The sequence below is a fragment of the Danio rerio genome, chromosome 11 (assembly GCF_049306965.1).
Source record: "Danio rerio strain Tuebingen ecotype United States chromosome 11, GRCz12tu, whole genome shotgun sequence".
NCBI lineage: Eukaryota > Metazoa > Chordata > Actinopteri > Cypriniformes > Danionidae > Danio > Danio rerio.
The window spans coordinates 10,567,501-10,591,599 of NC_133186.1; the positions used below are offsets into that span (position 1 = coordinate 10,567,501).

General features: G+C 39.6%; 1 protein-coding gene across 10 annotated transcripts in view; it reads right to left on the reverse strand.

The window, feature by feature from the left end:
* The window catches only part of nlgn1 (neuroligin 1), a 771,338-nt gene that overhangs the window by 660,535 nt on the left and 86,704 nt on the right, over positions 1-24,099 (reverse strand). For 3 of the 10 annotated variants that reach the window (XM_073915309.1, XM_073915311.1, XM_073915303.1), the window contains 2 exons: positions 2,127-2,216; positions 1,324-1,350 (listed from right to left, as the gene is read on the reverse strand). The exons of 4 other annotated variants lie outside the window; for them this stretch is intronic. The gene's annotated coding sequence lies outside the window, so the exon portion shown is untranslated. The remainder of the gene's footprint in view (positions 1-1,323; positions 1,351-2,126; positions 2,217-24,099) is intronic. 3 more of the 10 variants (XM_073915307.1, XM_073915312.1, XM_073915324.1) reach the window with 1 other exon arrangement.

Consider the following 24,099-nt stretch of genomic DNA (forward strand, 5'->3'; position numbering starts at 1 on the left):
GGGTTATAATATAATATAATATAATATAATATAATATAATATAATATAATATAATATAATATAATATACTATAACATGGATGGCATGGTGGCTCACGGCAAGAAGGCCACTGGTTCAAGTCCCAGCTCAGGTCAGTTGACATTTCTGTGTGGAGTTTTCATGTTCTCCCTGTGTTCATGTGGTTTTCCTCTGGGTGCTCCTGTTTCCCCCACAGTTCAAAATTGCAGTATAGGTGAATTGGGTTAGCTAAATTGTCTGTAGTGTATGATTGTGTGTGAATGAGTGTGTATGGGTGTTTCCTAGTAAGCTGGCCGTTCATTCCACTGCAGCATCCTCTTAAATAGAGACTAAGCCGAAGGAAAATTAATGAAGGAATAATATGATTTAGAGTAATATATAACACTTTACTTGAAGGGAGTGTTTATATGACACTTAATGACATGATGAATTCATATACTTTCTAATGATAGAATTAATGACATCTAATGAGGTCAAGGAAAATAATGACAATGTTTTAAAATTATTTAACAGAACATTAACACTTTCAATTAGAACTTTTAATGACAAAATCAGTTTGTTCACTGGAAAAAAAATTATGACAATTATATTGGTTTTAATCATTATTATGACAGATTTATGACAAGCTATGTCATCTTTGTTATTTCAAGTCGTCATGACAAGGACAAAGACAGGTTATCGTGTAATTGTCAATATCATCACCGCATTGAAGTGGTCTATAGGTGAATTGGATGAACAAAATTGGCCGTAGTGTACGAGTGCGTTTATGACTGTGAGAGTGTATGGGTGTTTCCCAGTACTGGGTTATGGCTGGAAGCGCATCCGCTCTTTTTGCATGTTTGCATGTTCTCCCCGTGTTGGCGTGGGTTTTATCTGGGTGCTATTTCCCCCACAAGACATGCAGTACAGGTGAATTAAATTAGCTAAATTGGCTTTAGTTTATGAGTGTGAATGAGTGCATTTCCCAGTGCTGAGTTGCAGCTGGAAGGGCATCCTCTGCATGAAAACATATGCTGGATAAGTTGACAGTTCTTTTTGCTGTGGGGACCCCGATAAATAAAGAGACTCAGATGAAAAGAGAATGAATTAATAATTGTACCAACTTTGAATGTTTTTTTATTTATTGTTATTTTTATTTTTTGTCATTTTTGTAAAAATTGTGGTATTTTTCTTTTCCTTAAAATAGTTTCACCATATACAACACTTTTGCATTGATGCACTTTTGAGTGTCCCTTAGCTGTCCCTATTTTGTCCCACTATACAGAAAAAAAATAAATAAATAAATTCTTAGGGGAGTTCTCCTACCAATATTTCTGCACAACTAGCCAGGACCTAAAAAGAAAGAGCATAAAGAGTCTGAATCAAATAGTGCTCATGCAACATACAAACTTCAAACACCAAAAGCACTTCTGCAATGTTCCCAGAAAACATCTCTTCCCCCACTGGGACAGTAGCACTAAATTTGTAGGCAGGGTGGTGGAGTTGATCTATTTCTGCTTCCAGAAACTCAAATGCAAGAGGGGGTGGAAAACAAGAACAAGTGAGAGAGAGAGAAAGAGACCAAAGCACTCGTTTCTTGCTCTAATCTATTTCAACTGGGTTAATGTGGCTTGATAATGATCAGACAGAATATGACTTCCTCGCAATAAATGGCCCCCGCAGCCACCAGTTGGCCATGGCATTTGGCGCAACCGACGCCTCTAAACGATTTATTTCACCGCCATCCAATAACTAATGGTAGCTGTCATCTGCAAAAGACCAATGGGGGGAACATAGGCATTTGGTAACCATATCATTAAAACACATATGGAACATCAGTGCGTGGAGGCTACAGGGGAAGATGTCAGCCGGTAGTGGCGGGATGGGATGTAATCGTAGCTCTAATTGTCTTTTTCCACTCGTACCCCATTGAACCACTGTATTTATGTAGCGCCGAGCACATATATTTTCTAACACAGGCCGACGGAACAGAGGGAGATGTAACAAACCACTGGGCAGACATGTGTTTGTGGAGTTGCTTTAAATGACTGGGAGCTTTTCTCCTACTGAATCTGTCTTCATTTTGAGGAAAGAACCCTTTCTGAGTCCTCCATTAATGCCAATTTTACCTTGCTGCCTCGCAGGGGTTTCCCAGCAGTCGATATGCCGTTGCCTGTCGAAGGTGGTTCTGAAAATGAATCGGGTTTAGCTGGATACTCCTGCAAATCATGAGGAGAGAGATGAGGACAACGTGAAATCGTGTTTCCAGGAACAATTTGCAAACAGACTGCATAAGAGGGATCAATCATAGCCCGTAATAGGGTTTATAAAATAAATAAATAAATAAAATAAATAAAAAATGTAAGACACTGATGTCCATTAGTATAAAAAAAAGGCCCCGGAATGTTGTAGCTGTTTTAACTCATTTAAAATGCATGAGATGGATGGCATATTCTGAATGATGATGAAACAGAATTTGGAAACAAAGGCATGCACTACCACTACACATCAATCAGTTAGGGTGCAGTTTTGAAGTTTAATTCTAATGACAAACAGTGTGATACAATGTAATAAAAGCACACAGTGCCACAGTCAGTAAGTCTAGGGTGTAGAATTTAATCAGGACACTATAATAGGGTAACAAGGTCATGTTTTTTTCAGAAACAGACCTATATTTTAGCTTTATTTGTATTTTCAAATAATAAAATGAAAAATATAAATATAAAAGTATAGTTTTGTCATAAAATAATTTTACTGAGTATTATTTAGTAGTAGTCATTAGCAAACCCAGTTCACAGTATTTACCACCATACAGTAAATATATTGCATACGGATCCTGATTATGCGCCAATAGCGCCACTATATTTGTACAGTGCTCCCAGGATAAATGTCATTCAACCACGTGGTCAAGACTAAAGACATAAGTAAAATTGTGTATTGGTGTAGTATAAGCAATATATATATATATATATATATATATATATACATAAATATTTTCCAAAATTTCCCAAAATTAAGTTTAACAGAGTAAGGAAATTTTCACAGTATGTCAGATAATATATTTTCTTCTGGAAAAAGTATTTTGTTTTATTTCAGCTTGAATAAAAGAAGTTTTACATTTTTTTTAAACACCATTTTAAGGTCAAAATTACTAGCCCCTTTAAGCAATTTTTTTCAATAGTCTACAGAACGTTCGAGGTTACTAAAGTAACCCTTCGTTCCCCGAGGAGGGGAACGGAAGCACTATAAGTGGATTTGATTTGTAAAATCCACGCATTGGGAGGTTCGGTTCAGAAGCTACTCGTCTGAAAGAGTATTGAACGGGCCAATTAAGAATGAATTGGCAGCGCAAGCCTGCGCAGGTGAGCGGCATAAGCAATCAACTGAGTATATAAGCTCACCTGGCGCCAGCAGACGCTATCCTTTTTAAGCTGAAGAGACTTTCAACAGCTAAGGGACAGTCATTATGGCGACGGAGTATAGTGCTTCCGTTCCCCTCCTCGGGGAACGAAGGGTTACTTTAGTAACCTCGAACGTTCCCCTTCGGGGGGAACTTCAGCACTATAAGTGGATTTGATTTGTAAAATCCACGCATTGGGAGCCCATTGAAAGCGCCATAATGACTGCACCTTACCAACACCCCCGATGAGGAGATAGTCAAGCAAGCGTGACGCACCCGCATCATGGGGGGCGCGGTCCTCCAACGTGTCCCTGGCCCTAATTTATCCTACTTCAACAGAAGTTTTACGGATTTAGATATATTTTTTGGGAAGTCGTGAGCATCTAGATAATTCTAGGAAATACGACAGTACGTTGGGAAGCGTGCAATCCCGATAGGGAGGACGCTGCGGAGGCCATCCGTTACCCAAGGGGGGATAGATGGCAGAATTTACATATGGACTAGCCCTAAAAAGGGGGAGTACGCATAGCAAAAGAGTGGTTAGCGGGGAGGGAAGACACGGGTCCGCCCAGGGGGGGGGACTTAACCGTGGCGAAATAAGCATATGGGATCGCCTAGTGGGGATCACGCATAGCAGGCACCTTTACCCAAAACGCGGGCTGGCCAGCGGGCAGACCTACAACGTAGTGGGCCAGCAAGTGACTCCTCCGCTGAGTCAGTGCTGGGGGCCACGGAGGAATCTGCAGGGCTCACCTGACGGGGAACTTTACTGACAGATAAAAAGGCGCACGTATCTCCGTGTTAGGGAAAATGGCGCAGCAAGCGTGTTTCAACACCCTACCGAATTGTTTCCTCAATCACCAAGGGTTACCTAATACCCTTGAGGAAACCGGCTCCACTCGCAGATTGTAAAACCTTGCAAATGTGTTGGGTGTCACCCAGCCCGCAGCTCTACAGAAGTCTGTTAGAGGGGCGCCGCGTGCGCGCGCTCGAGAGGATGCGAAACTCCGAGTGGAGTGCGCACGCGCTCTCGGGGGACGCGGCTTATCTCGGCTCTGATAGTGAAAGAAAGGCATCCACAATCTAGTGGGAACTTATTTCGGTACGGCACTTCCCTGCTGCCGACCGTTATAACAGACGAAGAGCTGCTCAGATGATCTAAACTCTGAGTGCGGTCCGGATAATACGCAAAACGCGAACTGGACAATAAAGAAGGGCTGGGTCTGCCTCCTCCGAGGGCAGCGCTTGCAGGCTCACTACCTCGTATTAAAACGGAGTGGTAGGAACCTTGGGCACATATCGCGGGCGGGGTCTCAGGACGTGAGAGAAGCCAGCCCAATTACAGGCACGAGTCACTGACCGAAAAATGCCTCCGGGTCCCCGACCCTCTAATCGATATCAACGCGACCAGCAGAGCTGTCTTCAGGGACAGAAAGATACTGAGTCGAGGATCGAAGGGATCTGACGCGGCTTGTGTAGCGAGGGCGAGATCCTAAGAGGGCATGAGAGGGGGCGGGGTGGATTAATTCGCTTAACGCCCCTGAGGAACCGGATGATGAGGTTATGCGTTCCCACGGTGCCGCCAGCCACCGCGTTATGAGAGCGGAGATGGCAGCCACGTAACCTTGAGTGTGGAGGGCGACAGCCTGCTCTCCAGCTTCTCTCGGCGTAAAGAAAGCACAACGCTGATCTGGCAAATTACGGGGGTCTTCTCAGCGAGAGACACACCATTCAGTGAATAGACTCCACGTCAGGGCATAGGCGCGCTCGGGGAGGGGGCTCTAGCCCGAGTGACGGTATTAGCCACCGCAATCGGAGGTTACCTAAGTCTTCCTCGCGTCTAAAATCTCTTCAAAGATCGGCGAGGGTGCCAGGTGGTGCCCTGTCCCTGAGAGAGTAGGTGCTCTCTCGAAGGGACTGCCAGGGGAGGGCTATCGCGAGGGAGAGCTCTGACATCCAGGTCCGGTTGAGCCAGAGGGGCGCAACCAGCAACCTGTTCCTCGTCCTCTTCCTGACCTTGCACAGTAACTGCGCGAGCAGGCTCACTGGGGGAAACGCGTATTTGCGCGTGCCCCGAGGCCAGCTGTAAGCCAGTGCATCCGTGCCGAGAGCACTCGGTCAGGGAAAGAACAACTAGCAATGAGCGATCTCGGGGGAAGCAACAGATCGATCTGGGCTTCCCCGAATCGCGCCCATATCAGCTGAACAGACTCGGGGTGGAGTCTCCATTCTCCAGGACGCAAGGCTGCCGTGAGAGCGCATCGGCTGCACGGTTGAGCTTGCCTTAATATGAATGGTGTGCAGCGATTTCAGCCGCGGATGACTCCAGAGGAGCAGACGGCGGGCGAGCTGAGACATGCGGCGAGAGCGCATACCCCCTATACGGCTGATATACGCCACCGCCGCCGTACTGTCCGTCCTGACCAGCACGTGTTGCCGCTCCAGCACCGGAAAAAAACGGTGGAGAGCGAGGAACACTGCCAACAGCTCCAGGCGATATGCCAATGCAACTGGGTACCTTTCCACAGGTCCGCAGCCGCATGCCCGCAACGCACAGCCCCCCAGCCCGTGTTGGAAGTGTCTGCTGAAACGACAACAAGACTGGACGCCTGTTCTAGAGACACCCAGGCCTGTAGGAACGAGGGGTCGCTCCAAGGGCTGAGGGCGCGGCGACACAGCGCAGTAACAGAGACTCGGTGTGCGCGCGCGTGCCATGCGCGTCTGGGGACTCGATCGTGAAGCCAGTGCTGAAGTGGTCTCATATAGAATAATCCGAGCGGCATGAAGCGGCTGCGGATGCCATATGCCCCAGGAGCCTCTGAAATAGTTTCAGTGGGACCACTATTTTACTGTCGAGCTCTCTCAGACAGTACAGCATCAGCTGAGCGCGCTCTCCGGAGAGGCGCGCTGCCATGGTGACCGAGTCCAGCTCCAGCCCGAGAGAAGAGATCCTCTGCACGGGGGCGAGTTTGCTCTTTTCTCGGTTGACCTGAAACCCCCACAGGTGGAAGTGCCAGAGCACTTTGTCTCTGTGCATAATCAACTGCTCCGAGAGAGGGCAAAAATCAGCCAGTCGTAAAGAAATTGAGTATGCAGATGCCCGCGAGCCGAAGGGGCGCTGAGGCACCCTCCGCGGGCTTGGTGAGGACCCGCGGAGACAGAGAGAGCCCGAAGGGGAGGGCTTTGTATTGCCAAGCTCGACCTTCAAACGCAAACCGCAGAAACTGTCGGTGGCGAGGAAGAGTGGAGACATGGAAATACGCGTCCATCAGGTCTAATGCTGCAGACCAACCCAGAGGACGAACGCACCGGAGGATGCGCTTCTGCGTGAGCATTCTGAACGGCAGCTTGTGCAGGCAGCGGTTCAAAACGCGCAGATCTAGGATTGGCCGTGACCCACCGCTCTTTTGGGCACGATGAAGCGTGGGCTGTAAAACCCACTCTCCATCTCGGCTGGAGGGAGCGGCTCGATTGCATCCTTCGCCAGGAGGACAGCAATCTCCTCTCGCAAGACAGGGGCGGACAGGGGGCTGACCCTGGTGAATACACACCCGTGACTTGGGGGGCCGTTTCGCGAACTGAATCGCATAGCCGAGTCTGATTGTGCGTATGAGCCACCGCGAAGAGCTGGCCCGCGCTAACCAGGCAGGCAGAGCTCTCGCTAATGGACTCATCGCTACAATCGCTGACGTACCAGCAGTGGGGCAGCGCGGAGTGGGTGTGCTGATCCGGGAAGCTCGCGGGTCCCACGGAAAAGCTGGAGGTGAGATATTTGCTCTCACTCCAAACCCGAGCTCCGGAGGGGAGGCTCGAGGGGTGGGAGAAAGGAGACCGTCCTCCCAGCGCTCGTGAGCCACTGGCGAAACGCACCGAATCTGCAAGCTAGAAAGCATAGCGTCCCAGACTGGCAGATTTCGGGCTGTCACATCTGGGGAAGTGAAAAGTGCCCTTTCATAATGTTTTCATGGCAGTAAAAAGTGCCGTTGGAAATGGGGCCCCGCCCTCCAGCGGGGAAAGAGCAAGTTCCCTCTTCTCCAGATGGCCTGTCCCAGGGGCGCTTCGCGGTCCGTTGCCGGACTTAGCGGCGTTCTGGGCAGGGGGGCTGCCTGCTTCCGAGGTGCCCGACGCGCTCGCTTCGCCTGAGGCGTGTGCGGGGGCGGAGCAGCTCTCGTAGGCGGGCGCCTTCGGCGAGGAGCAGGTATGAATGGCACGGCGGGCGGAGCGGGCTACGGACCGCCGATAAGACATCACCCACCAACTGCTCTCTCACCGCCTTGAATTCCTGGGTGAATTCACAGACAGTGTCGCCGAACCTGGCTGGGGATATGGGGAAGTCAAGAAAGCGGACTTTGTCGACTTTGCGCATATCAGCCAGGGGTGGCGCTCCTGGACCACTAATGTGGACATCGTCCTCCCCAACGCACACGCAGCGGACTCAGTAGTCCGAAGAGCTAAGTCGGCGGCGGTGCGAAGCTCGTAAGCCTGGGTTGGACCCACCCTCGTGCAGCTCGGCCAGCGCCTGCGCTTGGTAGCGCTAGTAGGTGGCTATCGCATGCAAGGCGGAAGCAGCCTGGCCCACAGCTATGTAAGCTCTAGCTCCGAGGGAGGTAGATAACTTACAGGCTTTGGATGGGAGACGAGGCGGACCCCGCCAAGAAGAGGCGCCGCGCGGATTTACCGCCATCGCGCACTCAACCTGAGGAATCGCCACATACCCCCTGGCTGTTTCACCGTCAAGAGTGGTTAGGGTGGAGGAACACGCAGCACGAGCAGAAAAAAGTGCTTTACAAGACCGCGTGAGCCTACTGTGCACCTCCGGGAAGAAGGGAACGCCCCTCTAGTCGGTCCGGCCGCGGAGCTGGGGGATAAACCATCTCCAACACACGGCCGAAGCAGCCCGGGAAAGCACGGCTAACATGTCCGTTTCAGGATCCGTAGTGACAGCGCTCACCAGCCCGAAGGGGGCGAGCGGGTCTGGATCATCATCGGACAATGAAAGCCCACCCTCCGATGCCGCGGTGGACATCTGGTCTCCGGTGTCATCGGGCGTAAGGGCTACCATCTGTTAGACGGATCGCTTCCCCCGCCCGAAGCTTGGATGGAGCGCTTAGAGGAGCGGGAGGTCCGCGGGCCCGTGGGCGACGGATTATCTCTCGCTGAAACCCTCAGATCTGCCCGAGTGCCCGCTGCAGAGCAGGGGACAACTGGGGTGGTTCACCCTTTTGCAAAGGCTAACCGCGATCTTGCGCAACAGTCATGGCATCGCAATGACGACATGAACTGCCCGCGAGCAGCGCATTAACATGCTGGACCCCCAGACATGTAACGCAGTGCCCGCGCCCATCATCCGTGGACAGGAAACCACCGCATCCAGAAACGCACAGTCGGAGCGCCGTCCTGATAAGGACGTGCTGCACGACTGTGTTGCTCTTTCTGTGAAGTTTGCAACTTTATACGCACCGCTCTGGAGGACCGGACCCAAAGAACGCCAGGCAAGGGAGAAACCCAGCTCGACCGTCTGCCACTGCGTGTACACACTCTGGACCGGGAGAATGCTCTCGTTCGCTCAGAATCGCTGGTCACAGCAGGAGGAACCCTCATCGACTCGATCAGAAAGTCTCTGAAGCGAAAAGGATAGCGTCTGCTGGCGCCAGGTGAGCTTATATACTCAGTTGATTGCTTATGCCGCTCACCTGCGCAGGCTTGCGCTGCCAATTCATTCTTAATTGGCCCGTTCAATACTCTTTCAGACGAGTAGCTTCTGAACCGAACCTCCCAATGCGTGGATTTTACAAATCAAATCCACTTATAGTGCTGAAGTTCCCCCCGAAGGGGAACAAACCATCGTTATAATACCTTGCCTAATTACCCTAACCTGCCTAGTTACACCAATTAACCTAGTTAAGCCTTTAAACATCACTTTAAGCTGTATAGAAGTGTCTTGAAAAATATCTAGTCAAATATTATTGTTTTATATTATGGCAAAAATAAAATAAATCAGTTATTAGAAATGAGTTATTAAAACTATTATGTTTTTAAAAAAAGTGTTAAAAATATTTTCTTCGTAAAACAGAAATTAGGAAAAAAATTAATAGGGGGCTAATAATTCTGACTTCAACACACACACACACACACACACACACACACACACACACACACACACACACACACAAACTTACATTTATCTTATTTAAATATGAGTATTGTTTAGTGTTAGCCATGCTGCACCATTAGCAAACCCAGTTCACAGTAATTACCACCATAGATGCACTAGATATCACATACAGACTCTGAGCATGCGTCAATACTGCCGCCATATTAGTACAGTGCTCCCAAGACAAATATCATTCAACTGCACTAGTCAAGACTACTGCCAATGTGAAGATGCTGGACTTTAGCATTGTGGATGGGTGTAGTAATGATTAAGCGAAGAAAACAAAGCATGAAGGGGTCACTTTTCATAGAAAAGTTTTTTGTTTTTTTTTTGTGCTAAACATGTACCGTTATTGATGATAATACAGCCACTTACTGTGCAAACCATAAGGCAAAGTAGCACTAAATCACACTAAATACAAGGCTTATGCTAGTTTTGTTGAATAAAATAAGCAAACAATGTAAATGAAGCAGGACAACATGATGCTGCTGTGCCAGACATTTGGGTTATTGTTGGCTAAGTGAAGTAATGGCTAGTTTTTTAATTAACTTATAAAGGTGCCTAATAGCATAACAGTGCCTGTGCCTCAGTGTACACACTGTCCACCTTAAATAATTGAATATTATAAATGTTATGTACCATTTAGATCAGAAAGGTGGATATGCACATTGAGACAGGGATATTGATAGTTCACACGAGTCGTTCGCAAACGAATCCTTCCCTCCATTAGCATTAGAAGTGAAAGCAGGAGAAGGGGGTGTTTTAGGACACAGATTGGATCAAATTTAACTGGGTGGAAAGATAATACATTTCCATGCACACAATCACATGCTCTTTGTCAGCAATTCTCATGCGGTCACTTATCCATCTATGTAGAAAAGGGATGTAAAATTATTATTTTCATAATAAAGAAAATGCATACCACTGGGAAAACTCCAGATCACAGTAAAACCCAATAAGTTAAGGTAATTTAAACCATTTGAGAAAACCAATTGCAACCCAAGATTTAAGTTCAAAAACTAATCTTAATGGGTACTGTGAACTTAATCCACTTGAGTAAATGAAGCAATTTGAGCAAAGTAAAACTCAATAAATGAAGAGAACCCAAACCAACTGAGTACTGTAAAATCCAAGAAGTGAAGGCAACTCAAACCATTTGAGGATACCAATTGCTACAAACCATTTGAGTTAAGAAAAATATTCTATGAGTACTGTGAACTTACTACATTAAGTTGAAGTAATGAGGTATTTAATTAACTCATTACTAAGTTCAAAACCCTTTTAAAATGAGTAGCATTTCAGTAAATTGAGTTAACTACAATCATTTCAATTGATAAAGTTAACTGTTGGGTTTTACAGTGTATGTGTCTATATATCTCTGGCTCTCTATGGCCAGTCCTCTACTGCACCTTGGTCCCACATTCATTTCAAAGGAGTGCTACCCTGTACTAAAATGGCAACTCTATTGACACATTTCTTCCAATAGACCACAATTGCGTAGGTGACATCTAATGTAAATATCTATGGTTATAACAAAAGAGTTAGATTAAATTGTTACAAGAACTAATAAAGGCCAAATGCAGAGTCTGCTGTTAAAACAAACTGCAGTTTTTTTTTTAAAACATCTACATATAAAAAGAACACAATTAGCAACATCTTGCATTGCACACAAACACACACCCAAAGCTTTTCTCAGCATGGACATAAACACTAAGTCAAGTATTACATATGTTCTTTGGCGTCCAGTCTGTGAGTATTCTTTTAAACACAGTCCATTATGTCTCAAGTACAGTAAATGTAATCAATTTAGAAAGATGATGAATGTCTGTAAGTATATTATAAGCATCACCATCTTCTAAAGCAATGTTTCTCAACCACGTTTCTGGAGAATGACCTGCTCTGCACATTTTCCATGTCTCCTTAACCAAACACACCTGATTCAGATCATTAGCTCAAGATTCAAAGACCTGTAATGGATGTGACAGGCAAAGGAGACATCCTAAATATGCAGTGCTGGTGGTCCTCCAGGAACATGGTTGAAAAACACTGCACTAAAGTGACCGCAGCCCTTAAATAATTAAACATAATTTTACATGTATTTATTTATTTATTATTATTTTTTATTATGTATTAATTAATTTAATTATTTATTTAATGTATGCATTTATTTATTTATTATTTATTTAGTTATTAATTTATTGTCTCTAAATAGACCTAGGCATAGTTCAACTACAGTATGTACTCATATCAAGTGGTTCTAAACTGTGATGAACTTTTCTCCTAACACAAAACAAGTTAAAGAATGTTAAAAAACCTTTACCACTTAAGTCAATAGCTGCTTTTTACCAACATCCCACAGTATATCTTCCTTTATATTCAACAGAAGAAGAAAAAGTCAAACAGAATAAGTACATCATGGCAGAATTGCCATTATCATGCAAACTTTTTCATCTTCAAAGGTTGGTCTTTTTTGTCACTATACTGTAGCTCTAAATGAATATGTGACTTCGATGTGAAGCGCAAATCTTGTGTTCCACCACTTGGGATCTGTTTATAAGTTTCTTTTTTTAAAGATATTCACTTTCTGGGAATGAATACTGCCTGGCTTGTATATTGTCCTGAAACAAATATTCTGGTGCATGTATTGTATTTCCATAGTTTTGTCCATACACATTCCTACTGTGAACTAATATAAAGACGTGCATTTTCATGAACTCAGATTAATAAGATGTTTAAATGCCTATTTTTATATTGTTAGGCCATGTTATCTAAAGCAAGAGTTTTAAAAGTGCAGTCAGAATTAACAACTCAGATTAACAAAGGTGAATAATGCATATTTCGTATTATTAGGTCATGTTAGCTAAACAGGAGTCAAAGGAAATTCTACAGGGATCCATGAAAAAGTTAAAACATCTTTTAATAATTTAATAAACAATAAGAAATAAGTTTAAAAAACTCAAATGAAACATTATGCTAATGAGACAAACACATTACAAATAAATAAAACCTGATTACAATAAACTAATATACTAATATATATAATATACTTTTCCGAATAAATTCGAAAAAATTATTATATTATAAGTAAGCAACAAATAAATCATGCAAATTTTATCAAATATGTGTATAATGAGTAGAATTTATTAGTGGTTAGTACTGTTGCCTCACATCAAGATGGTTGCTGGTTCGAGTCCTGACTGGGTCAGTTAGCAATTTTGTGGAATTTGCATGTTCTCCAAGTGTCCACTTGGGTTTCTTCTGGGTACTCCGGTTAGACATGCGCTATATGTGAATTGAATAAACTGAATTGGCCATAGTGAATGATTGTGAATGAGTGTTTTCCAGTATTGGTTTGCAACCTCAAGATAAGGAAGCTGTGTAAAACAATGTTGGCGGTTTATTGTGTTGACCACTGATGAATAAAGTGACTAAGCTGAAAGTACATTAATTAATTAATGATGTTAACACTGGAACTACCAGAATTCTGATTAAAATGACCAGAATGACCATAGAGTTTATTCAAGACTGTACCAAAAAAAAAAAAAAAAAAAAAATTTAGATAAAATGTTTTAAATAAATAGAAAAAAATAAGAGTTTAATTTACATTCAAATCCTCTTTCGAGATTTTACAATTAGGTTTTGAATGTTTGATATCATAATTTATTATAGGTCGTTACCCTCGTTAATATAAAGTTGTTATATTAAGACCTAAACATACAAATTTTTGGTAACACTTTAGTTTAGGTCACAATTCATGCTATTAACTACCGTCTTATTACCTCTCTATCATTAAGATTAACTGTTTATTACTAGTTTTAAAGTATGACCTTATTCTGCATCCCTAATCCTACCCAAAACCTAAACCCAACTTCCACTTTATTATTAATAAACAGCTAATTAGTCATTTATTAAGCTTGTAGTATTAGTTAATGGTTTGTTAATACTGTGAATTGTGACCTAAAGGGTTACCAACATTTCTTGTAATATAGCTAATAATTGTATAGCAGTTACTATACATCCCTAAAAGGTGAATACTTTACTTTGTCCTGCAAGCAGGAGAACAAAGTTTTGTTTATTTCAGTGAAAATGTTGAAAGACATGTCTAAAGTAGTTATATTTTTGCTATGTTGGTAACAAAGTTGCTGAAAATGCATGCGGTCACTGTTATAGCCATTAGTTAGAGTTCGAAATATGTTTTATGATCAAGGTGACTGAAAAGTTTGCTCCTTTTTTCAGTAAACTGCTTATCACTTCATTTTGCTTATGTCTTTAATTTTTCAGAGAATGCAGACTTTTTTAAATCACTTTATTCTTTCCTTTTTTTGTCAGTACACCAGTTAGATTGTTTCGAAGGCGTGTTTGGCTGCTTTTCTGCCAACAACATCATATGTTTTAGACATTCTTTCTAAATGCTTCTCAACCGTTTACTATTTAGAACAAACAAATGGCATCTTCCTCACTATTCATTAAATTCTGTTGCGTCCCTGACAGGTTTGTCAGCGAGAGACACACAGACAGAAAGAGACCCAAGTGAAGCAGTGACACCTTCTTTAAAAAACATTGCGATCATAGTCATCTTTGAAGCTCCATTAATTGCTGTTCCGTCATCCCTTGTCGTAACATGCAGGCTGCTACTTCGCACACACACACACATACACTTTCACTCAGCCTTTAATGCTTGGCAAAATTAACTGCGTGTTCCTTGTGCTTAACATGTGCTGGTTACAGCCGAGGTCGCTGGTAATTGAGGAGTCGGCGCCATACATTTGACGAGGCAGATGAATCGCCACTTCCTCCAGACAGAGACAAAGTGTGGAGGGAAAAAAAAAAGTCATTCTCTGACCAGCACTTTCTCTCTCTTATCTGCTTCCTGAATAATTTACAGAGCTGAAACATCACAGTTATTAAACTACAGCCCCATTAACCTATGGAAACTTCCGGATTTTGCTTCTACTTTTGGGCTCATAACAAATGTCAGAATGTGACACTTTAAAACCACAGCTAACCCATTTAATGACTTCTAGTCCTTGCTGTAACATATTCTAGCCAAGAAGTGAGCATTTAGGCAGGAAGGGGCTGTCTTAAAGAAAGTCCATATATGTCACTTTAAAATGGCAATTAATACATTGTTAGAAGGGGGAAATTAAGTGCAGTCTAAAAAATGCAGTGTTTTATAACGTGGACCATTTAAAAATATAGACAAACCCAAACTTTGGGTTATTCTTTAATCCATTATCTTTTGGGTTAGTCCCCTAATTATAAGGGGTCACGACTGCAGAATAAACTGCCAACTTTTCCAGCATATGTTATATGTAGCGGATGTACTTCCAGTTGCAAGCCAGTACTGGGAAAGAAGTATCGAAAAACAAATTATATATATATATATATATATACAGTATATATATATATATATATATATATATATATATATATATATATATATATATATATATATATATACATATATACAGTATATATATATATATATATATATATATATATATATATATATATATATATATATATATATATATATATATATACACAGTATATATGTGTGTGTGTGTGTGTGTGTGTGTGTGTATATATATATATATATATATATATATATATATATATATATATATATATATATACTGTATGTATATATATATATATATATATATATATATATATATATATATATATATATATATATATATATATATACTGTATGTATATATATACTGTATGTATATATATATATATATATATATATATATATATATATATATATATATATATATATATATATATATATATATATATACACTGTATATATGTATGTGTGTGTGTATGTGTGTGTGTGTATATATATATATATATATATATATATATATATATATATATATATATATATACAGTACAGTATATATATATATATATATATATATATATATATATATATATATATATATATATATATATATATATATATATATATATATATATATATATATATGTATATATATGTATATATATATATATATATATATATATATATATATATATATATATATATATATATATATATATATATATATATATATATATATACACAGTATATACACACATATACACACATATATCAGCAATACTGAAGATTTACTTTTAATAACAGATCTTAAACCCATTGTGCCTCTTATTGGACAGACATATTTAAAAAAAATCTTGATCTAATGCTTGCCATGTTACAACAGATTTTGAACTTTAACTTGTTTCCAGCTCTGAATTTAATCATACTAGATTTGAAGTGATCATGTACATGTGTTCCTGATATGGAACTGATCACATTCAGAGATGTAGATCTATAGAACAGATTTTATTAGTTGACTATATTTTAAACATCTTATATTTTCATTCAATTGTTCATCGTTTATCCAAAGTCACTTAGAGTCGTATGGTGGCCATTTACATCTGCTCACAGACACAACCTCACCAGTTCTGGGGCCTCATGTACGAAGACTTGCGTGGAAATCTTACTAAAACATTGCGTACGCACAAAGCTGTAAATGTGCGTACGCAGAAAAAAATTCAGATGTATGAAACACTGCGTACGCCGAATCTCACGCATATTCTTTTGTACATCTGAATGAACGTGAAACTGAGCGCAACATGCACGAGCACAAAACCCCTCCCTGCCTCCTCCCCCGTATGAATATGCTAATGACTATGCTAATGGCAAAACCCAACGAAAAAGCAACGGCAAAATCAAGCAAAAAGAGAAACTTTGAACAGAATGTGAAATGGAGGTGCTGCTTTCGGAGGTAGACCGAAGAAAAGCGGTGTTATTTGCAAGTTTGTTCTTCGGAATTAACAACAAAAGAAAAAAATAGAGTGGGAGAGTTTAGCTGATACGGTTAACACAGTTGGGTCTGAACATCGCACTGAGTGCATTTAAACAAGAAATAGTGTGGTTTATATCTGTAAAATGTTGCAGTACGCTTTGTAGTCTCAGTGGCGCACCTCATAAGAAGCATGTGATCATGTTCTGACACGTTAGAGCATGAACTCGGTTCGATTACAGCGTCTGATGAATTCTTTCTTCTTTTTTTTCCCGCTACATATCAGATTTTGCCCACTATTTATCACGAGAAAGACAAGTAGGAATCATCAATAAGTTTGTGCATCATATTTTATTTACACATTTATTAAATGAAAATGTTTCTGATTCACGCATGCAAATTCATCTTCAGATAGTGTCTTTATAGCAATGTGCGTGCAGTAGATAGCTCAGATTACATTGGGAAAACAGGCGACCACTGCAAATTGTGCTTTAATGTTTAGCTGGTCAACTGTATGGTATGGAAATCTTACATACCTACTAGATGAACCCGTCTCATACAGCTGCCATTGCAAGGCTCAGACACTTTGTAGAGAGGAATTTAACACAACTGCCTCTAGGAGTCGCCAATGGAAATAAAACAGACACGCACAAAAAATGTGCGTACGCCTGCCAGAAAGCTGCCGTGAACCTGCGCACATTCCCACGTTCAGTTCATTGTTAGTAAATCCAAACGTGAGCGATTCTGAGCGTGAAACCTGGCGTACGCAAAGTTTTTGTGCGTACGCAGCGTTGATACATGAGGCCCCTGGTTCTTAGACAGAGTATATACTAATATAAGTAATATTATGCCGCCTCATGCATGAAGAATTATTGATTTAGCCATTATATTTTATTAGTTTACTTTTATTTATTTATAAAGTGCAATAAAACAACAGTTGTTGACCATTGTGCTGTACAAACCTGAAAGCAAATTGTCAAAAATAGACAGCAACAGATAAAACAACATACATTACATCCAATACCACACAGCATAAACGATAAATAACAAGACACCAAATTGGTACGATCACTTTTCTCCCAACTTAAAAGCTCTTTCTTGGAGGGGGAGAAGTTTCCCTCTGAACGAAGATTCATTGGAAACTGTTCAAATGCACACAGGTAGCCCGTTCCACATTTTAGGACCTACTACAGTGACAGCTCAATCTCCTTTTTTCTTCAATTTGTACAAAATACTAGCAATACTAGTGACCAACTGTTGTCAGTCGGCACACAAAAGGAGACAAACCATGAGAAGATGCATGATTTTATAGTTTACAAAGATGAAATGCAAAGAAATAAACAGTGATGTAATGCCCTGCTACACTTGTCATTTCATATACACAACCACAATTTGTATCATTCTAAAGATATTCGTGTTCATATAAACACTATAAATGAGGGCTTTTCCCTCAATTCCCGGGTCTGAATTCAGGCTCAGTGCAGCAGCTGTCTTGCCCTGTCTATTTTAACCATTAGCCCTGCTGGTAATCTGGAGGATTGAGGCAAACACAGCAGCATGACACTGTCTTTTATCAGGAGTTTGTTCACATTGACACAAAGTCCGCCATTCTCCAATTTTCGAACTGCTCTCTAGACAAAAATGCTTGCTGCACATAAACAGCTTTGCTGTATCGACCCTGACAGCATCGCGGGGAATAACATGCAACAAACCCTGTCGATCATCGAAACAAACACATACAACCCTACATGAATGGCTAAATACTGTGTGCCGTGGGTCCATGGACGCAGTCTCACCCAGTCATAAACATAGTGTCTCACAGCTTGGCATTGGCAGGTCTACCTTGCCTTCGCAAAGCATGTGCAGTCATGAATAATTAAGAAGCCGGGTCTTCTCATAGGATAAGAAAACTTCGCTATGAATAATAATGAGAAACCGACATGTCATCTTTCCACTTGCAGTTTTGCGCCACGTCGCCAATTTTCATCCAACCCCAAATATCATTTTAAACTCAGAAGCTAAAATTAGCTGACAAAAGCTCAAAATTACCCAAAGTGAACCTTTAAATATATATTTTCTTTTTTGTTTGTTTAGTTGCTAAATAATTAACCAAATCAAAAATTTAATTTAAATAAACAGTTTTAATAAATTTAAATAAACTATTTTTAAATTAGCATTTAGCATCGGAAATTTAGAATGGACTATGTAAATCAGTTGTATTGCTCCAATAATTAATTAAATAGTTAGTGTGTTTACTTTAGTAGCTAAACAAATTCAGTGTAAACATATTTAAATTTTAAATAAACATTTTCCAGTGTAAATTTAAAAGTCAATTAAAATGTATTTATTTATTAATTAATTATTAATTAAATAATTAATCTTCTTTTTTATATGTTTGTTCATTTGTACTGGGAAACACCCATACACTCACATTCACAGACATTACAGCCAATTTATTTAGTCCAATTCATTTATGGTGCATACCTTTGGACCGTGGGGGAAACCGGAGTGCCTGGAGGAAACCTACATGAACACTGGGAAAACATGTGAACTCCACACAAATGCCAACTTATCCAGCCAGGACTCAAACCAGCAACCTTTTTGCTGTAAGGTGACAGTGCTGACCACTGAGCCACCATGCCACCCTCAATGTTCCATTATTTTGTTTTTAAAAATTAATACTAAAGTAAGATTATCATATTTAACTGATGGTTTTGCCAGTCTGCAACAATGTTAAAACAAAAGTCAGGCATTATAAAGAAGCTGCGTCCCCTATATTACAAAACTGGGGAGAAAAAAATCTTGTAAAAAAAAAACAAAAAAAAAAGTTCAGTAGTGTTTAAGTGACCCTCTTAGATTTCTCTGAAATTCCAACACTGTAAATACATTTTAAATGCGCTAGAGAAGTGCATTATAGACTGCATTATCCCAATGTTGAGAAAAGTTCCAGCTGTGGTCTTGAGGTCATGTCCGGATGGAGAACTATGGTGTGATGCTTTTGACACTGAGTGCATTTTCTGCCAATAGTGCCCTATCTAGTGATTTGAATATTACAGGTTGCCATTTTAAAAGACTGAATAAGAATGTTTATTCAACCGCCCATGACAGCTCTCTGGTTAGCCAAGTTGCCCTATTCTCTGTGCAAAGTGCATTCAAGGGTGTGTGGACTTTGGACAGCCAAATTAGTCCATTTTGGCTATTATGAGGCCAGATGCCTGCTGTCAGTGCGGCCGCTCACAGAGCCATCAGTTTTGAATAGGAGGTTTGCATGAAAAAGAAGCTCAATGAGCAAACAGTCTCTTCCAGCCCCATTCACAGTATTAACAAAATCATCTCTGCATTAAAGGTGACATATTAAGCCTGTTTTCACAAATTGCAAACTAAATCTCGGGTGTCCCCAGAACAATGTCTGTGAAGTTTCAGCTCAATAAATCATTTATTATGGCGGTCACACTTTACAATAAGGTTCATTAGTTATTGCATTTACTAACGGGAACAAACAATGAACAATACATTTACTACTGTATTTGTTAATGTTAGTTATTGTTAGTTAATGAAAATACAGTAGTTCATTGTTAGTTCATGTTAACTCATGGTGCATTAACTAATGTTAACAAGCACGGACTTGGATTTTAATAATGCATTAGTAAATGTTCAATTATGATTAATAAATGCTGTACATGTGTTGTTTATTAGTTTATGTTAGTAAATGCATTAACTAATGAACCTTATTGTAAAGTGTTACCATTATAGCTTGTCCAATTTGACCTTTGAGTAAAGTTAAGCTGCTATTGTCCATGTATTTTCCCTTTAAATGCAAATGAGCTGCTGCTTTCTAGAAGAAGGCGGAGCCTTTACACAATATTATGGCACTTCAGAAAAAAACAAAAAAAAAACAATTGAGTAAATCTCACACAGAGTGGAGTATTTAAGCCTTTCAAACTGCAATGAGACTGACACAGGGAACGAGGTTACCACTGAACCTGAAAGCTTTTGAACATTTAGTGGACATATTTATGTAATTGTGGAGTTAATTTGATTCGGCTTATAGTCTAGCATGTGGCTGCTCTTTTATTGCACTGCTATTAGCTCAATTTTATAATCTTCACAGAAAACATAAAAAGTCAGACTATTCAGTGCACAATAAATGAACGTTTTTAAATTGCGCTGACAGTGACCATATATATATATATATATATATATATATATATATATATATATATATATATATATATATATATATATATATATATATATATTTATTAACAGCTTCGCTTTTTCTCTTTCAGTCAGAGGCGATGGTAAAGGGTTACTGTAGTTCACCCAAAAATGACTACCGCAAACTAAATGAATAACACTACCCCAAATAAACACTTCCCTCCCTCAATAGCCAATAACTTCTTATTGAAAAAAAACTAAATAAACAATTAATAAGTTAAAAAATGTTAAATCTATTTACAGCATCAGTGGATCAAAATCATAACTGCAAGTTTTTTTTCTCATGCTTGCAGCAAGATGTTTACGAAATTTTTTATGGGTTATCCTTTTTCATGTTTTCTGGGTCGGTAGATGCACTAGGTACCCAATCTTGGCACGGGAAAAGTTCTATGCATGATATGTCACCACTAAAATGATGGTACTGATGAGTACTTCCATTGACAAACAAGGTCAATGGAAGTACTTAGTATTTACAGCTGAGAGGCTTGTTTAATCACAACTATGTTAAAATGTGAGGTTTTGAAGTGTTCTGACACTTTTATGAAGCAGACTGCGAAAAGAGCTGACCTGGACAGCATAGCATATTAAAAATGGGTTTATTTTTACATTTTAGGTTTATTTTTTAATAAGTCAGTGTTGGTAGAAATTGTATGTCTCAGTTGACATAAGATATTTGATTGCTCATTTGTAGATGTTCATTCAGAAGTCGTATTAGTCGTATTTAGAAACTAGAAATATATATATATATATATATATATATATATATATATATATATATATATATATATATATATATATATATATATATATATAATTTTTTATATATGAACAATAATAAAATATAGTAGTAGTATTTCCAAATGGGACCTTGTATTATGGTGTCTTTTACTGACTCTGCAAGTTGAATAAAAAATAAAATAAAATAAATAAATAAATAATTAATTAAATAGCAGTAGTATTTCCAAATGGGACCTTGTATTACAATGCCTTTTATTGATCCTGCAAGTTGAATAAAATAATAGCAAACGCAAGTTAAAATACATTTTTTGAGACAAATATGGTTTTATTTCACTGTGCTAAAAATACACAGAAAAGCAAAAAGCTAACAAAAAATAAAGTATATGCAATTTAATTTATGGAGATTTTATTACTATTTCATTGTATATGATTAGCAGACATTCTCATATGAATGTTTTTATAGCAAAAATAAAACTACTTCAATGCAGCGGAAAGTTTGACTTTTCTTACATCCTCCAAGTACACATACTAATATTGTAAATGCTTAAATCACCTTTATTTCTATAGAAATTTATACAGTATAAATGATCAAAGTTCTCAAAAATGTACAATCAGATATATTGAGCAGCTGTATGAAGTTTAATAAAGCTATTAAGTAGTTCCATAGAACAACAGCAATGTTGTTTACCAGACTGAGTCAGTTCAGTGTCCTTCTTTTCAATACAAATGTCAATGTCACAGTCAACGTCAGTATGTTTGAATAAATACCTTGGCCAGACATCTTTTTTGGTATTTCTTGTACAGTATTTCAGAGCTGTTTTATGTTCACTCTTTACAAAATCAATTATATAGAGTAGGTGCCTTTCAAATTTTAGGATTAACGTTTCTCAGATGGGGAGGATCAAATTTTGACATCTGTGGCATCTGCAAATTTGAAAGCCCTCCCTTGGATGATTCTCCAGTTCAGAATGACTTATAACATCTAACTTGCTTTTTATAAATGTGGTGATGTGAAAATTTTTTTCCAAAAAATTCAAATAAAATATAAGATCAAATACACATACATAAAAACGCACATGCATTAAGTTAAAAAATACTATAGAGTTGCCGTCCACCACTGTTTTCTGCCACATGACAAATGTTCTGACAAACTCACGTGTATGGAAGCATATGAGAAGCAATATTAATTTTGAAATGTAATATGTAAAACAGCAATGCAACATGGAAAATGGCAATGTATTGTATTTCTGTGTTTAAATTTGCATATTCCAAGACATACCTGCACCATTTGATCCAAAATGAAAATGACATATCTTCATTTGCACTTGCCATTTCCAACCACAGTTTCAATAATTAAATTACATACTAGTTGTAAAGCTTTATACATTGCAGCATTAAATTGCAAACATATTACCCAAACTTAAACCATGTGTGCCCAGGTAGCAAAAAATTCTGGCCCAGATTTGGCATAAGCACAGCAGATATTTGTCCAGCAGGGATAAGCATGGCACAACAGGCATTTATCTGGAACTGGCAAACAGTATTTGGGCCAAACATGGCCAAGGTTTGACAGAGGTGGCACCATCTTTAAGGTGGCACACAAGACTTGGGCCAGATGTAAAATGTAGTATTTTGCCCAAATGTTAAAAATGGATATGTGGGCCACGTACGTTTGGCCAATCTTGACCCACATTTATAGTTCCATTAAATTAATTTTGAGTAATGAAAAAGCTCTACCAGTCAGGTCACTTCGAAAAAAGAATGCCCATAACGCAATGAACTTGTTAAAGCTTCATGGGTTTATCAATTTCATTGCAGTCGTGACACATCAACATATCTGGCCCAGTTATGGGTTATTAACTTGGCTGAAACTTGGCCCAGATGTAGTCCATGTTTAGCCCTTGTCTGGAAGTTTGACTTTGTCCAGTCATGCCATCTTTGAAACACCTCTCAGGCAGTATGTTCGGGCATTCTGTTCGAATGGGGAAACATCAAATTCTCCAAAACTGCTTGCCAAGCTAATGACGGAATTTCATATTACGAATCACCAAAAAAATTAAACAACTGTCTCTTTAGTTTCATTTGTAAATGTTCAAATCAGACAAAATCTGCAGAAACTCACGTCTGGTCTGAGCCCCTTCGAGTATTGTCAGTCGCTAGCCATCGATGATTAGCTCCTGTACCAGAAGGCAGGCTCTATTTGCCATATAGTGAGCGATGAAAGACTCCTGTACTAGTCGGCAGGGCTTTGTTCACAATATTAATGGTTACATATTTCCCCATTCAAAAAGATACAAGTGAGATGTCTTGTATATTCTATAGTCTTTGCTGCAATTCACTGTGGCATGTGGGCCAAGCAAAAGCTGATTGTGTCATATTGACTAAATATGCTGATTGAAATCATATTGATTAAATTAATAAATAAAATTATGTAATTTAAATCTGTCATTTCTAACCACAGTTTTAAAATGTGATAATTTACATAATAAATATAATGCTGTATGAGGTTTTAAATGAAATTGAAAAATTATAACGCAAACTGCATATAATTCGTGTAGCATACAAGCTGTGAAATGGTAAGTAAAAGTACCATTACTTGTCTAAATCAAATCAAATCAAATGACTTTTGTTGTCAAATCATCAGCAGCACGTATGCTGTGATGAGTGAAAAGCTTAGGTGCTGGCTCCAGACAGTGCAAAATACAGACAGTGCTAAAATCAACAACAATGTAGGGCAAGTACAGTAAAGCACTCAAGTGGAATGTAAA